A 16,172-nucleotide genomic window follows, 5' to 3' on the forward strand; every position below is an offset into this window, starting at 1 on the left:
CTTGGCTCAAGTGGCACGCCCATAGTAAGTGATGGGTTAGGCGTGCCATGCCCAACCTGGCGTGCCACGCCCCTTTAGTGTCCTCCATTGTTGCTCTCTGGAACTTTGTACTAGCGTGCCACGCCCAGTTCCTGGCGTGCCATGCCCATGTGAATGCTTGAGACTCCCTTCTGGATTTCAGTACTGGCGTGCCACACCAGTGCATTTTTGTGGCATTTTCTCCAAGAGGCACGCCAGTTTCACACGCCCAGCTTCTTTGTTGCTTTCTTCCCATTTTTGATGTCTTTTTCACCTGAAATTCAGCACAACTCATCTCAAAGCAATGTACCATAATATTCATCAAGTAATGCATGAATTGCAATGATCAAATGAGATTTATGCATTTTTATGGTCCTCTTTATGCAAGAAAGAAGGGTAGATGATGCAAGTCATCACAACACCAAACTTAAGTCTTGCTTGTCCCAAGCAAATCAATGTGAGTATGCCTTTTATAAATTGAGACCTTAGCCTTGAATGAATTACTAAGGGTAGGACTAAGTGTTCAACACATGTATGAATGTTTTAATGTCATAAAGAACTCTTAGATCTTTGAGGGTTCTTTCAAGTATAAGTTTCAGCGGTCCTTTCTATTGATTGTCACCTTGAAGTAGTAAGAGTTATTTCTCTCTCTTTTTTGGTTGTGCTTTCTTGACCATGACTCTAAGTGTTCTGTCTCAAGACAACCCTTTAGTTAAGCTTTCAATTAGCACTCCCAAACCAGTTGGTTTTAGGGTACTAGGTGTTGAAGCACCCCTAAGAATTTACTTGCCCAGGTCTCTTCTTGACACATCTTCACCACAAGCATCTACTAGGATTTTTAACTCTTTTTGAGCTTTTTAATGTTTCTTTCCCATCCTAGTAGTTGATGCTCAGAGCCTTAGGTCTTTGTTGCTTTCTACTTCTTGGTTCTATGGATATTCAAGGAGCACCCCTTAACCTTTTCTTGTTATACCTTGTAAGACTAGTTGCTTTCCATGACTCATTTTCTCTTTCTTAAGTAAAAGTTCATTCAAGGTTCTACACTTTGTTCCTTGTTTCTTAGTTTGTTGAATGATCTCTCTTGGCCTTGGTTTCTCTTATCTTGTTTCTTTGCACAGCTCACAGCAACTCTTATGGAGACAAGTTCTACTTTATTTATGTTGAAAATGAAGACTCTGAAATACATTGCATTTTCTTTCTTGTAGTTTAAAGGACTCATAAAGGACTTCAAGCATGAATAAAACTAAGCAGAAAACATAAACTACTCTAGCATGACTATTTATTTTTGACAGAAAGTAAATCAAACAAAAGCTTAAACATGATTCAGAATTTAGAGGGTGTCAACCATGGGACTTAACAACCTTGAGCAGCTTAAATCTTCAGTTCATTGGCCCTTTTCCTTTGTCCTTCTTCATAGAAGGGGAGGAGTCATCTTCTTCCTTCTTGGAGGATCCTTCTTCCTTTCATCCTCCTTGTGTTTGGCTAGAATTTCCTCTTGTCTTGCACTCAGCTCCTCTATTCCTTGCATGAACGTTGGGTATCCTGGGTTTAGAGCGGCCACGGCATTACACAAGTGATTCAGCTTTGCTTGTGTGTTGATGTCATATTGCCTCCTGGAGATAGTTCTGGCATCATAGAGATGCCTGAATTCAGCAAGGTTCCTCTGTTGCCATTTTCCTTGCTTTACTATTTTGTCAAGTGCACTTCGCACCTCTCCCCAGTCAAACTGTTCTTGCTGCTCCTTCCTTATGTGCTCCCAACTCCCTTGGAGTTGGTGGATGTTCTCATTGACTTGGTTCCATTATTGTTGCTAAGTCTCCTTGAGTTGATTGACATCTTCTCTCAGGTGCTGCAGGTCTCCCTTCATTTGGTGTACATCTCCTTGCAGTTGTTCCCAGTTGAATCCTTCAGGAAATTGTTAGTATTGGTAGTGTGGTGGTGGTTGAAGTGCTAGAAAGTGTGGTTGCTCTTCTGCCTTTTCTTCTTTTTGTTGTTGTTGTGGCTCATGAGCATGAGCTCTTTGTCCTCTGGCCCTCTAAAGTGGGTGAACAGCCACCACTTTGGCCATCTTCTTGGCAGTTATGAATTTGTCTTGCTTTACTAGCACCTCATCAATGATCTTTTCAACTCCAGCTTCATCACATAACCTCTGTATGATGCTGGGAATGCCAACCTTGTGTTCTCACTGGTGCTTTTCAGCACTTTGTTAATGTTGTTGGCAATTAGCTCCCCCACATTGACATTCTCACCTTTCATGATGCTATATATGAGCACAGCTCTCTCCTTGGTCACCTCTGAAGTGTTGGATGGGGGGATTAGGGACCTCCTCACAAATTCCAACCACCCTCTAACATGGGGGCTCAGATTCCTTCTTCTCAATTGGTTTGGTATCCCATCCTTGTCCTTGATCTATTGTACATTCAGCATGCAAATCTCGTTCAGGATTTCATCAAACCTAGGGTCGTGTTGCTTCATTCTTTTTTCATAGCTCCGGGTGGAGCTTGTCCTCTTCACTATTAGCAACCTCTCTATGCTAGAGGGACTATAGTCAATGGACTTCCCCCTCACATAGCTAATGTATCCATAGGGTTGTCCTGGTTGAGGCACAGCGTTAGCATAAAACTCCCTCACCAGGCTCTCTACTACCTCCCTAATTGGAACCCAACCTCTGGGATAATTTCCCTCTCACTCACCCAACCATAGAATTGATTTTGGTTGAATGCAGACAGGAACTTGTGTTCATTGAAAGATGAGCTTAAGGATCCAGAAGTTAGTTCCTTGGTTTTTCTTTTCTTTGAGTCTGAGCTTTTTGGTGGTGCCATTGAGTTGAGAGAGTGTGTTTGAGGTTGTGGAAAAAAAGAAAAAAAAAATTGGGGAAGGTTGCAAGAGAGGCAGGCAAAACAAGGTTTTGCTCCAACACCAAACTTAGGACTTGATTGTCCCAATCAAGAAAAGGGAAAAGAAGTAGGAGAAGAGAAGTAGTGGAAGGCAAAAAGAGAAAAGAAGAAGAAAGGTGTTTGGATTATTTTTCGTGTGTGATTAGGGGTTTGAAGTGGGAGAAGAGTTGGGAGGGTGAGGCTTTTATAAGGGGTGAATGGTGTAATTTGAATGGTGGGAAATAAAAAGGATTCAATGTTTTCCCACTTGGGGAGTGGCGCCTAGCGTGGGAAGAGGTGCCAACCCTTATCTCACTGTGCCTCTGATACATGCTCGGAAAGACAACAGAGGCATTCTAAGACACAAGGGCAGAATGGGAATTTCACACTTCCAGAGGGCCCCATCACTAGAGCACGTGCAAAGAAGCTCAAGGAGAGCTTTGGAAACCTGGTAGCGCTTATGCATATGGAGCTGCATCAAGTTCTAACTAAGGAAGAATGGGCAAGACCCATTGGATTAAGTCAGGACAGCAAGAAGCCCAATAATGCTTTCCAAATTCAGTGGAAGGCATAATTTATCTTTAAATTTTGAAAATCCTAGATTTTTGTTCTAAGTTTGTTATGTGGTCAAAAGTTGTTAGAAGACTTGTTTTATCTGCTATGCTTAGTAGTATTTTTAGGAATTTTTAAATTTAAATCAAATCTGATCTAATCTAATAAGATCAAGTCTGATTTAAATTAGTTATCATATCTTTAGGATTTTAAAATTTAGATCAAATCTTATCTGATCCAATAAGATCAAATCTGATTTAAATTAGTTATCTTATCTTATCTTTTATCTAGTTTGTTGAGGTCTATTTAAACACCTTCTGGTGAGACAATTTACATAACTTTGATGAATAAATTTCAGTTGCTTTTAAGCACTTGTTATTGTGTGAGAAGTGAGGTGAGTGATTTGCTTCACTTGTTGCATGAGGAAGATTGGAGGATCCAACACTAAGGTGATCTGTGTGGTGGTTTCTTTCAGTTTTCGTCCCTCTGATCTAGGTTGTCAAGGATAGGTTCTTTGAAGGTCTAGTAGGGAATCCTTTACGGTGACCTAGGTTGCTAAGAACAGGTATCTTAGAGGTCTAGTAGGAAAACTGTATCTATCCTTTTGTTTTTCTTTATCTATCTTTATGTTTCCGCTGTGTCTCTTGATGCCAATAAATTCCTCTTCTTGATGTCATTCTTTTCTTATCCCCTTCCATTAGGATTTTATTACTTGGAATATATTAAACCCTTAAAACCCCAATTAAATCCTTATCATCTGGTATCAGTTACAGGTCGTAGGTAAATTCTTATTTACCTGCACGTTCCAGGAATTTTTTTTTTCTCCTTATTTTTCTCTATAATTTCTGCAAATTTACTTTAAAAAAAAACGAAAATTTTTTTCCTTAAATTCAATTACTGCACTTTCTGTTTATTCCAGTAAAAAAAAAGCGAAAAAAAAGCAAAAAAAAAAATTTCAATTTTAAATTTTAAATTTTCTCCTTGTTTTATCCTTAATAAGGATTCAATTTTGCTAGTTTTGTCATCCTAGTATCACTTCTTGTTTCCTTTGTCACATACTTTACTTATCCTCTTGTCAAGTTGAACGTCTCTATCATTCCGATTATCTTAGTTTGGTGTCTCAATTCCTCATCTCCCGAAGTGCAACTTGTTAACGTAATCCAAGAGTGGAAAAAGGCAAGAGTGGTGAGCTCAACAGAGGGTAAAAGCCACGTATTAAGTGAAACACGAGTGTCCTACTCTGAGTGATACACGGGAGAGGAGTGTTGTAAAGCCTTTTCTTTTACAGGTTCATTGATGGCTAACACTGAAGATAACCCCGATCCACAACTAACTTTTCGCATCGACGCACTTACTAGCATCCTTACAAAGATTCAACAACGTCTTGATGACATGGATTCCCGCATTAACTCTTTCTCCCCTAAGCAAAAAGCACGGTCACGAGAATCTGTTCATAAAGATTCTACGGAGTCTGAGGGGGAGCCTTCATCCAAATCCCGGCCTCATAGACACTCGGCAGATGTTGATAGTAACCTTAATGCTATCAAGATGCGCATCCCAGAATTTAAAGGCAGAAGTGACCCTGAGGCATACCTGGAATGGGAACGAAAGGTGGAGCTCTTATTTCAATGTCATAACTACTCTGATGTGAAAAAGGTAAGACTAGCGGCTGTCGAATTCTCGAATTATGCCCTTGTCTGGTGGGCCAAGCTGGACAAACAGAGGAGGCGGAATGACAAACCACCAATTCTGTCTTGGGAGAAGATGAAGAAGGTCATGCGACAACGGTTTGTCCCTTCTTACTACTACAGGGAGCTACATCAACGGCTCCAACGGTTATACCAAGGTTCTAAGTCTGTAGATGAGTATCATAAGGAGATGGAGATGCTACTAATCCAGGAAAACATTGAGGAAGAGTCTGAGGCTACTATGGCACGTTTCTTAAGTGGGCTGAACCGAGACATTGCAAATACTGTCGAACATCTCCCATATGTGACTATGGAAGACTTGGTGAACCTCGCTATCAAGGTGGAAAGACAGCAAAAGGGAAAAGGGCTGCGTAATTCGACTTCAAGGTGGGATTCGAGAGGTGCTAATTTCGGGGAGAAGACTGGATCCAAACCTACCGAATCAAAGGAGAAGCCCACAGAGCAGCACAGGAAGACGCACACGCCTAATTCCACTTCTAAACCTCCTGCACGGCATCGTGATATTACCTGCTTTAAGTGTCGCGGATTAGGCCATTATGCTTCCGAGTGTCCAAATAAAAGGACCATGGTAATTAAAGCAAATGATATTTTCTCAGAATCTGATAACTCAGATGGGTTTGAAGACATGCCACATGCGGATGATGCTACAGATAATGAAGATATAGTTGAGTATGCTGTTAGTGGCGAGACCCTTGTTACTAGGCGGATCTTAAATGTACAAGCCAAGGACGATCGTCTAGAACAGCGAGAGAACATCTTTCATACAAAAGTTTTGTTAGGAGGTAAGGTTGGACTCATGATCATTGATGCTGGAAGTCATACAAACGTTGCTAGCTTTACGTTGATCACAAAGTTGGGGTTGAAATGCACCAAACACCCTAACCCTTACAAACTGGAGTGGCTAAGTGATGTGGGTGAATTGAAGGTTATGAAGCAAGCCCGCATACAGTTCTCTATTGGGAGATATAGTGACGAGGTACTTTGTGACGTGGTTCCCATGCAGGCTTGTCATCTACTTCTAGGCCGTCCATGGCAGTATGATAGGAAGGTGATCCATGATGGTTTCACAAACCGATACTCGTTCACCTATCTTGGGAAGAAGATTACCCTTGCACCTTTGACACCTAAAGAAGTGTACCTGGAGCAACTGAGCATGCACAAATCTACTACAGAGTCTTTAGGATGTGAGAAAATTGAAAAACAAGAGGGTAAAGAGAGAGCTCTGAGAGATGACACGTGTGAGAAAAAGAGTCTGAGTCTGAGTGAAAAAGAGAGTTCTAAAAGAGAAACATCTGTAGAGAGTGAGAGTGCTCACAAAATATGTTTTTATGAAAAAGAGAGGGATCTGAAGCATGCTAGTTTAGGAAAAAAAGCATTGGTGCTAGTACGATTTAGAGAGTCTTTACTTTCTACCATTGAAACTAACGATGACCTGCCTAGTGCTTTTATTTCACTCTTGCAGGAATTTGGCGATGTCTTTCCAGATGAGCTGCCCCCAGGTTTACCTCCGTTACGAGGCATTGAGCATCAAATTGACTTTGTTCCCGGATCAAGCATTCCTAACCGGCCAGCTTACCGAACTAATCCTGAGGAGACAAAGGAACTACAACGGCAAGTCGAGGACCTTTTGGCTAAGGGTTTTGTGAGAGAAAACATGAGTCCTTGTGCTATTCCAGTACTGTTGGTACCCAAGAAGGATGGCTCATGGAGGATGTGTGTTGACTGCAGGGCTGTAAACAAGATTACGGTAAAGTATCGCCATCCTATTCCTAGACTTGATGATATGCTTGATGAACTACATGGATCTGTTATTTTTAGTAAAATAGATTTAAGGAGTGGTTATCATCAAATACGAATGAATCTTGGTGATGAATGGAAAACAGCTTTCAAAACTAAATATGGTTTGTATGAGTGGTTAGTTATGCCATTTGGTTTGACTAATGCACCTAGTACATTCATGAGATTAATGAATCATGTTTTGCGATAATTTTTAGGTAAATTTGTGGTTGTTTATTTTGATGATATCCTTATCTACAGTAAATGCCTTGATGATCATATTTTGCTTGTTCAATCTGTTTTAGAGGTACTTAGAAAGGAAAAATTGTATGCTAATCTCCAAAAGTGCTCGTTCTGTCTGAGTAAAGTCGTATTCCTAGGTTTTGTGATAAGTTCTGCAGGGATTGAGGTAGATGACGCGAAGGTGAAGGCTATTAGAGAATGGCCCACACCTCAGAGTGTCTCTGATGTTAGAAGTTTTCATGGTCTTGCGGGTTTTTATCGGAGGTTTGTTAAAGATTTTTCTACTATTGCTGCACCTTTAACTGAAATCATCAAGAAACATGTTAACTTTAAATGGGATCACGAACAAGAAATTGCCTTTAACACCTTGAAAGAATTATTGTGTTCTGCCCCCATTCTTATTTTACCGGATTTTTCTAAAACTTTTGAAATCGAATGTGATGCTTCCGGAATTGGTATATGTGCTGTTTTAATGCAGAAAAAGCAAGCAATCGCCTATTTTAGTGAGAAGTTGAATAGATCCGTCTCAACTACTCAACTTATGATAAGGAGCTATATGCCTTGGTGCGAGCTTTAGAAGTGTGGCAGCATTATTTGCTACCTAAGGAATTTGTGGTACATACTGACCATGAATCCCTCAATCACTTGAAGGGTCAAGGGAAGCTAAACAAGAGACATGCAAAATGGATAGAATTCCTTGAATCCTTTCTGTACGTAATCGCCTATAAGCAAGGTAAGGAGAATGTGGTTGCTGATGCATTATCTAGAAGGTATTCATTAATCACAACCCTTACTTCTAAGCTGTTGGGTTTTGAGTGTATGAAGGAATTATATGCATCTGATTCTACTTTTGCCTCTATCTATGTTGCCTGTGAACATGGTGCACATAACAAATTTTACAAGCATGATGGTTTTCTTTTTCAGGGTAATAGGATTTGTGTACCTACTTGTTCTATTCGGGAGCTACTTGTTCTAGAATCACATAGTGGGGGTTTGATGGGTCATTTTGGTGTGCATAAGACTTTGGATATTTTATCTGAGCACTTTTACTGGCCCCACATGCGTAAAGATGTCGAAAAATTTTGTGCCAAATGCATTACCTATAAACAAGCTAAATCTAAGTCCTTACCACATGGTTTGTATACTCCTTTACCTGTTCCTATGCATCCATGGGTTGATATTTCTATGGATTTTTTTCTTGGTTTGCCTAGAACTAGGAGAGGTCGAGATAGCATTTTTGTTGTGGTAGATAGATTTAGTAAAATGGCTCATTTTATTGCTTGCCATAAAACTGATGATGCCACAAATATTGCTGACCTATTCTTTAGAGAAGTTGTGCGCTTACATGGTGTTCCCCAAACTATTGTTTCTGATCGTGATGTCAAATTCTTAAGTCACTTTTGGAAAGTTTTGTGGAGTAAGTTGGGAACAAAATTGTTATACTCAACTACTTGTCATCCTCAAACTGATGGTCAAACTGAAGTAGTAAATAGGACATTGGGAACCTTGTTGCGTGCTGTTGTTGGTAAGAATTTGAAAACCTGGGAAGATTGTTTACCTTTTATTGAGTTTGCTTATAACCGAACAATCCATTCTTCCACTGGTTTTTCGCCCTTTGAACTTGTCTATGGTTTTAATCCTCCAACTGTCTTAGATTTAATGCCTCTACCCTTGAGTGATCTTATTAGCTTAGATGGAGCAAGCAAGGCTGAAAAAGTTAAAGCAATACATGCAAAGGCTCGTGACCTCATTGAGAAGAAGAACAAAGCCATGGCAGAAAGGATTAACAAGAGCCGAAAGCATATAGTCTTCGAACCAGGAGATTGGGTTTGGGTACATTTGAGGAAAGAGAGATTTCCTACTCAGAGGAAGTCTAAACTTGATGCTAGAGGGGATGGCCCATTCCAAGTGCTTGAGAAGATCAATAACAACGCCTACAAGATTGACCTACCAGGTGAGTATAATGTTTCTGCCACTTTTAATGTTTCTGATCTCTCTCCTTTTGTTATGGGCACAGATTCGAGGACGAATCTTTTTGAGGAAGGAGGGAATGATACATGCTCGGAAAGACAACAGAGGCATTCTAAGACACAAGGGCAGAATGGGAATTTCACACTTCCAGAGGGACCCATCACTAGAGCACGTGCAAAGAAGCTCAAGGAGAGCTTTGGAAACCTGGCAGCGCTTATGCATATGGAGCTGCATCAAGTTCTAACTAAGGAAAAATGGGCAAGACCCATTGGATTAAGTCAGGACAGCAAGAAGCCCAATAATGCTTTCCAAATTCAGTGGAAGGCATAATTTATCTTTAAATTTTGAAAATCCTAGATTTTTGTTCTAAGTTTGTTATGTGGTCAAAAGTTGTTAGAAGACTTGTTTTATCTGCTATGCTTAGTAGTATTTTTAGGAATTTTTAAATTTAAATCAAATCTGATCTAATCTAATAAGATCAAGTCTGATTTAAATTAGTTATCATATCTTTAGGATTTTAAAATTTAGATCAAATCTTATCTGATCCAATAAGATCAAATCTGATTTAAATTAGTTATCTTATCTTATCTTTTATCTAGTTTGTTGAGGTCTATTTAAACACCTTCTGGTGAGACAATTTACATAACTTTGATGAATAAATTTCAGTTGCTTTTAAGCACTTGTTATTGTGTGAGAAGTGAGGTGAGTGATTTGCTTCACTTGTTGCATGAGGAAGATTGGAGGATCCAACACTAAGGTGATCTGTGTGGTGGTTTCTTTCAGTTTTCGTCCCTCTGATCTAGGTTGTCAAGGACAGGTTCTTTGAAGGTCTAGTAGGGAATCCTTTCCAGTGACCTAGGTTGCTAAGAACAAGTATCTTAGAGGTCTAGTAGGAAAACTGTATCTATCCTTTTGTTTTTCTTTATCTATCTTTATGTTTCCGCTGTGTCTCTTGATGCCAATAAATTCCTCTTCTTGATGTCATTCTTTTCTTATCCCCTTCCATTAGGATTTTATTACTTGGAATATATTAAACCCTTAAAACCCCAATTAAATCCTTATCAGCCTCCTACATGTGTTGAGTTCCAAAGTGTAAGTACACTTTGACTTCTTTGCTTTATGAGTTATTCACCATGTGGGTCCCATCTTTTCTCCTGAAAATGAAACTGAAAACCGTTAGTAATGACAAAAAAATCCTTCACATTCCTTCTTATCATGGGTGAGTGGGATTGCAACTGATGGGTGTCCCTTGGGACACCAAACTTAATCATATTGCATCTTAATAAATTGGTTTCATCATTGTGCATTTAATATGTTCATAAGGATGGGATAATTCAATTCTTTTCATTTTCTTTTGTTTCTAACCTCTTCTGAACACATTAAACCACGATCATGCTCTTGCCAAAATATTAAATGCTTTCAGATTGAATAGAATTGGGCTTGCTAGGTGATCCATGTATCGTGGTGGCCACACCAAACTTAATCTCTAGGCTTACTTTTCAAAATCAAGTTATCAAAATGGTTGTAAGCCTAGATTAAGTGGGTGAGTGACCATACCAAACTTAGCCTTTTAGCTAGTTCTCAGCCCATTTACTCATCATTAGTAATGCATTCATCAAGTTGCAACTCCAGATTAAAAGAAACAAAAGGATGTAAGGGTATCCTAAGTACCAAAACTGATATTTAAACTTCCTAACCTTCCACTTGCAATCTAATTCTAAATGGTAATGCAACACAAGTATGAAACTGAAACTTATACTATCAAAAGGATAAAGTGTTGGGGTGCCTCCCAACTAGCGCTTCTTTATTGTCACTAGCTTGACACTCATCCATCTTTAGTTGAGCTTGTAGCTCACTCTCTGCTCCTCCAAGGAACCTCCCAAGTAGTGTTTGAGTCTATGGCCATTGATAGTGAAAGTTCTCTGAGTCTTGTCCTCCATGAGCTCTACATGACCATAAGGAAACACCTTGAGTATGGTGAAGGGTCCTAACCATCGAGACTTAAGTTTTCCATGGAAGAACTTGAGTCTTGAGTTGTACAGCAGCACCTTTTGTCTTTCACTAAACTCCCTTCTTGCTATCTTTTGATCATGCCACCTTTTTGTGTTCTCTTTGTAGATTTTTGCATTCTCATATGCTTGATTTCTAAATTCCTCCAGCTCATTGAGTTGCATTAATCTTCTTTCTCCAGCAGCTTGCTCATCATAGTTTAGCATTTTTAGAGCCCAAAACGCTCTATGCTCAAGCTCAACTGGTAAGTGACAAGCCTTGCCATATACCAGTTAGTATGGGGACATCCCAATAGGTGTCTTGTAGGCTATCCTGTAGGCCCATAATGCATCGTCCAGCTTCTTAGACCAATCCTTTTTTGAGCTTCCAACATTTTTTTCAAGAATTTTTTTTAGTTCTCTGTTTGAAATCTCAGCTTGCCCATTCGTCTGTGGGTGGTATGGAGTTGCCACCTTTTACTTGACTCCATACCTGAGAAGGAGTGTCTCTCAAGTTGTTTATTGCAGAAGTGTGTCCCTCCATCACTAATGAGGGCTCTAGGAACCCCAAATCTGCTGAAGAAGTTCCTTCTCAAGAAGCTTATCACAACCTTGTCATTTGTCGCAGTGGCTATGGCTTCTACTCATCTTGAGACATAATCAAGAGCCACCAATATGTAACTATTTGAGTAGGAGGTTGGGAAAGGTCCCATAAAGTCAATTCCCCATACATCAAATAGTTCAAGCTCTAGTATGAATTGCTGTGGCATCTCGTTTCTTTTGGTTAGATTACCAACTCTGTGGCACTCATCACATCTTGACACCAATTCTTTAGCATCCTTGAACATTGTTGGCCAGTAAAATCCAGATTGAAGCACTTTTGGTGCTGTTCTTTCTCCACTGAAGTGGCCTCCATATGCGGATCCATAGCACTGCCACAGCACTTCCTGCCCTTCTTTATGGGAGACACACCTTCTCAAGATTCTATCAGCACACTTTTTGAATAAATAGGGGTCATCCCAGATGTAGTGCTTGGCATCCTTGATTAGCTTTCTCCTCATGTGTTTGTTGATGTTGGTTGGTAGTTCCCCAATAGCCTTGAAGTTAGCTATTTCTGCAAACCAAGAGGCTACTTGGATCATCATCAACTGCTCATCATGGAAGCTTTCATTAACTGCAACTTGGTGCGTCTCTTCTTCTTGTGGAATCCTTAAGAGGTGGTTAGCTACCTTGTTCTCTGCTCCACTCCTATCTTTAATCTCAATGTCAAATTCTTGTAGTAGCAGAATCCATCTTATTAATCTGGGCTTAGATTCTTGTTTAGTAAGCAAGTATTTGAGTGCTGCCTGATCAGTGAACACAATTACTTTAGAGCCAATAAGATATGATCTAAACTTATCAAAAGCAAAGACTATGGCTAAAAGTTCTTTCTCCGTGGTGGTGTAGTTCCTTTGATTCTCATTAAGGACCTTGCTAGCATAGTAAATAACATGTACTAGCTTGTCTTTCCTCTGTCCTAGAACAGCACCAACAGCAAAATCAGATGCATCACACATTAATTCGAAGGGAAGATCCCAGTTAGGTGGTGCTATAATAGGTGCAGAGGAGAGTCTCTTCTTAAGCTCATCAAAGGCTACCATGCACTCTCTATCAAAAACAAAGGGAGTATTTCAGACAAGTAGGTTGCTAAGAGGTTTTGCAATCTTTGAAAAGTCCTTAATAAACCTCCTATAGAACCCAGCGTGTCCCAAAAAGCTCCTGATTGCCTTGACATTGCAAGGTGGAGGTAATTTCTCAATTACTTCCACCTTTGTCTTATCTACTTCTATGCCATTTTTTGAAATCTTGTGTCCAAGAACCACCCCCTTAGTTACCATAAAATGGCACTTCTCCCAGTTCAAAACCAGGTTGGTTTCTTGGCACCTTTTTAGCACCAGGGCAAGATGACATAGGCAATCAGAATATGAGTTTCCAAACATAGAAAAGTCGTCTATGAATACTTCTATGAACTTCTCAACCATGTCCGAAAAGATGGAGAGCATGCACCTTTGGAATGTTGCAGGTGCATTGCACAATCCAAAGGGCATTCTCCTATAAGAAAAGACTCTATAGGGGCAACTAAAAGAGGTCTCTCCTGGTCCTTGGGATCTACAACTATTTGGTTGTAGCCAGAGTAACCGTCTAGGAAGTAGTAGTATTCGTGCCATGCGAGTCTTTCAAGCATCTGGTCTATGAAGTGCAGGGGAAAGTGGTCCTTCCGAGTGGCTTCGTTGAGTTTCCGATAGTCAATGCACATACGCCATCCGGTTACTGTCCTTGTGGGTATCAGTTCATTCTTTTCATTTGACACAACAGTGATCCCTCCCTTCTTTGAGACTACTTGCACCGGGCTTATCCAAGGGCTGTCTGAGATGGGGTAGATCACCCCTGCTTGCCACAATTTCAACACTTCTTTTTGAACCACTTCATTCATAGTTGGATTCAGCCTCCTTTGTTGTTTCCTTAAAGGTTTGGCATTTTCTTCAAGTAGGATTTTGTGCATGCACATTGAAGGACTGATCCCTTTTAAATCTGCAAATGTCCAGCCTATGGCATCCTTGTGTTGTCTCAACACTTGGATAAGCTCCTCTTCTTGCTCCTTACTCAGACTTGAATTTATGATCACTGGGTAAGTGTTATTGGCACCCAAATATGCATATTTCAAGCTGGGTGGTAAGGTTTTCAGCTCTAGTTTTGGTGCATCTGCTTCTTTGTTGTCCGTGGTGGTTGGCATGGTTGAATTCTTCATGATTCCTTGTGATAGTTCTCCACTTGAGGCTTGTTGTTCCAGCCCCATAGTTTCTTCATATTGTTCTTCTTCTAAAACCCCTTGAACTATCTGTTCTATGGTGTCTACCATCATGCATTCTCCTACGGACTCCCTGGGTAACTCATTGCCTTAAAGACGTTGAAGACCATCTTCTCTTCATGCAATCTCAAGACTAGTTCCCCTTTTTGCACATCAATGATGGCTCCAGCAGTAGCTAGGAATTGCCTTCCTAGGATGATTGATGTGTTGGCCTCTTCTTCCATATCCAGCACAACAAAATCAGCTGGGAAGATGAATTCCCCCACTTTCATCAACAAGTCTTCTACTACTCCATGTGGAAACTTAAATGTTCTGTCAGCCAATTAGAGTGCCATTCTTGTTGGTTTGGCTTCCACAATCTTCATCCTTCTCATCATGGTTAGGGACATGAGATTTATGCTAGCTTCCAAGTCACACAAGGCTTTCTCAATAGTGATATCCCTTATAATGCAGGGGATTTGGAAACTCCCTGGGTCCTTCATCTTCTGAGGTAGCTTCTTTTGTATGATGGCACTATATTTCTCAGTTAGTACTATGGTCTCCTTTGCCTCTCAGTTCCTTTTTCTTGTTATAAGCTCTTTCAAGAATTTGGCATAAAGTGGCATTTGCTCTAATGCCTCAGCAAATGGTATGTTGATTTGGAGCTTCTTGAAGATCTCTAGGTAGTGAATTAGCCATCTTTCCCATCTTTTCCCAGCCTTTGTGGGTATGGTTCCTTTGGCACATAAGGCTTTAAGACTGGTTTTGATGAAGGTGGAGCAGGGGTCTCTTTTTCATTCTTGTTTTCATGCTTTTCTACAACTTCTTCTTCATGGTTGCCTTTGCTTGGGGTTCCTTCCTCCACAAATTTCTCACTTCTAAGTGTAATGGCCTTGCATTCCCCTCTGGGGTTGGCCATGGTATCACTGCGAAATGTGTGTGTGGACATTGGGGTTTGCTTGGATAAGATCCCTACTTGTGCTTCCAACTTTGAGATTGCTGCGCCATGATTTTTCAAATTTGACATGTATTCTACTTGATTGGCATCTATCCTTCTGTCAGTCTGTGTTTGTCTCTCTATAAGGGTGGAGACGGCTCCTGCAAGCTGTGATGATAGTTGTGCTATTGCAGCCTCTATCCTCTCAAAGTTACTCTTGATTTCACATGGTTGCATAGTTGAGGGTGGTGTGTCTTGATGGTGGTTGTTGTGTGTCGGTTGGTTGCCATGGTATGATGTGTTTTGTGAGTTATAATAAGGTCTATGGTTGTCTTCTTGATGGTTGGGGTTGTGTGTGTTGTGTTGATTTGATGGATAAGGTTCGTTGTGGTCCTGGTTATGGCTCTGTTGGTTTCTGATGGGATATTTTTGCGGAGAAACGAATTTCTCCAAAACACCCAAAACTAACCGGCAAGTGCACCGGGTCGCATCAAGTAATAAAAACTCACGGGAGTGAGGTCGATCCCACAGGGATTGAAGGATTGAGCAATTTTAGTTTAGTGGTTGATTTAGTCAAGAGAATCAAGATTTGGTTGATTGATTGGCGAATTGCAGAATTTAAATTGCAAGGAAAGTAAAGGGAACGGGTGATTGGCATGAAATTAAAGAAAACAAGAATTAAATTGCCGAATCTTAAAGTGCAAGTAACATAAATTGCAGAAACTTAGATTGCAAGAAATGTAAATTGCAGAATCTTAAAGTACAAGAAATGTAAATGGCTGGAAATGTAAAGGGGATTGGGGATTGGATTTGCAGAATTTAAACAAGGAAAAGTAAATTGCATCAAACAGAAGAGTAAAAGAGCATTTGGATCAAATCGGATCTCAGAGCAGAGAAGTAAATGAACATTGAAAACAGTAAACAGAGAATGTAAAATTGGGAAATCAGATCTCAGGACCCAGAGACTAGAAAACCAAGTCTAGATCTTAATGCCTTCCTAGATCCAACAAGAATAATTGCAAGGGAATTGTAAATTGCAAGGAAAGTAGATGAAGAGCAATTAACAGAAATTAAATTCACTCAAGCAGTAAATAAAGCAGAGAGATCTAAGGATGAGATTGAAACAGAATTTCTTCAATTCTCCAACCCAAGATCCAAGACAATTGTAATTGAAATTGAAAGCAATAAAACTAAGAGGAAGATAAGTGAATTCTCCTTCCCCAAGACTAAGAAATTAAAGATCACTCAATATCCAAAGCTCTCCGAAAACTATTA

The 16,172-nt window shown here is 40.1% G+C and overlaps 1 pseudogene; it reads left to right on the plus strand.

Moving 5' to 3' along the window:
- The first annotated feature begins 4,742 nt into the window (after positions 1-4,742).
- On the plus strand, positions 4,743-9,475 carry LOC140178596 (uncharacterized; annotated as a pseudogene).
- The last annotated feature ends 6,697 nt before the right edge of the window (positions 9,476-16,172 follow it).

Source organism: Arachis hypogaea, chromosome 14 (assembly GCF_003086295.3).
Source record: "Arachis hypogaea cultivar Tifrunner chromosome 14, arahy.Tifrunner.gnm2.J5K5, whole genome shotgun sequence".
NCBI classification, from domain to species: Eukaryota; Viridiplantae; Streptophyta; class Magnoliopsida; order Fabales; family Fabaceae; genus Arachis; species Arachis hypogaea.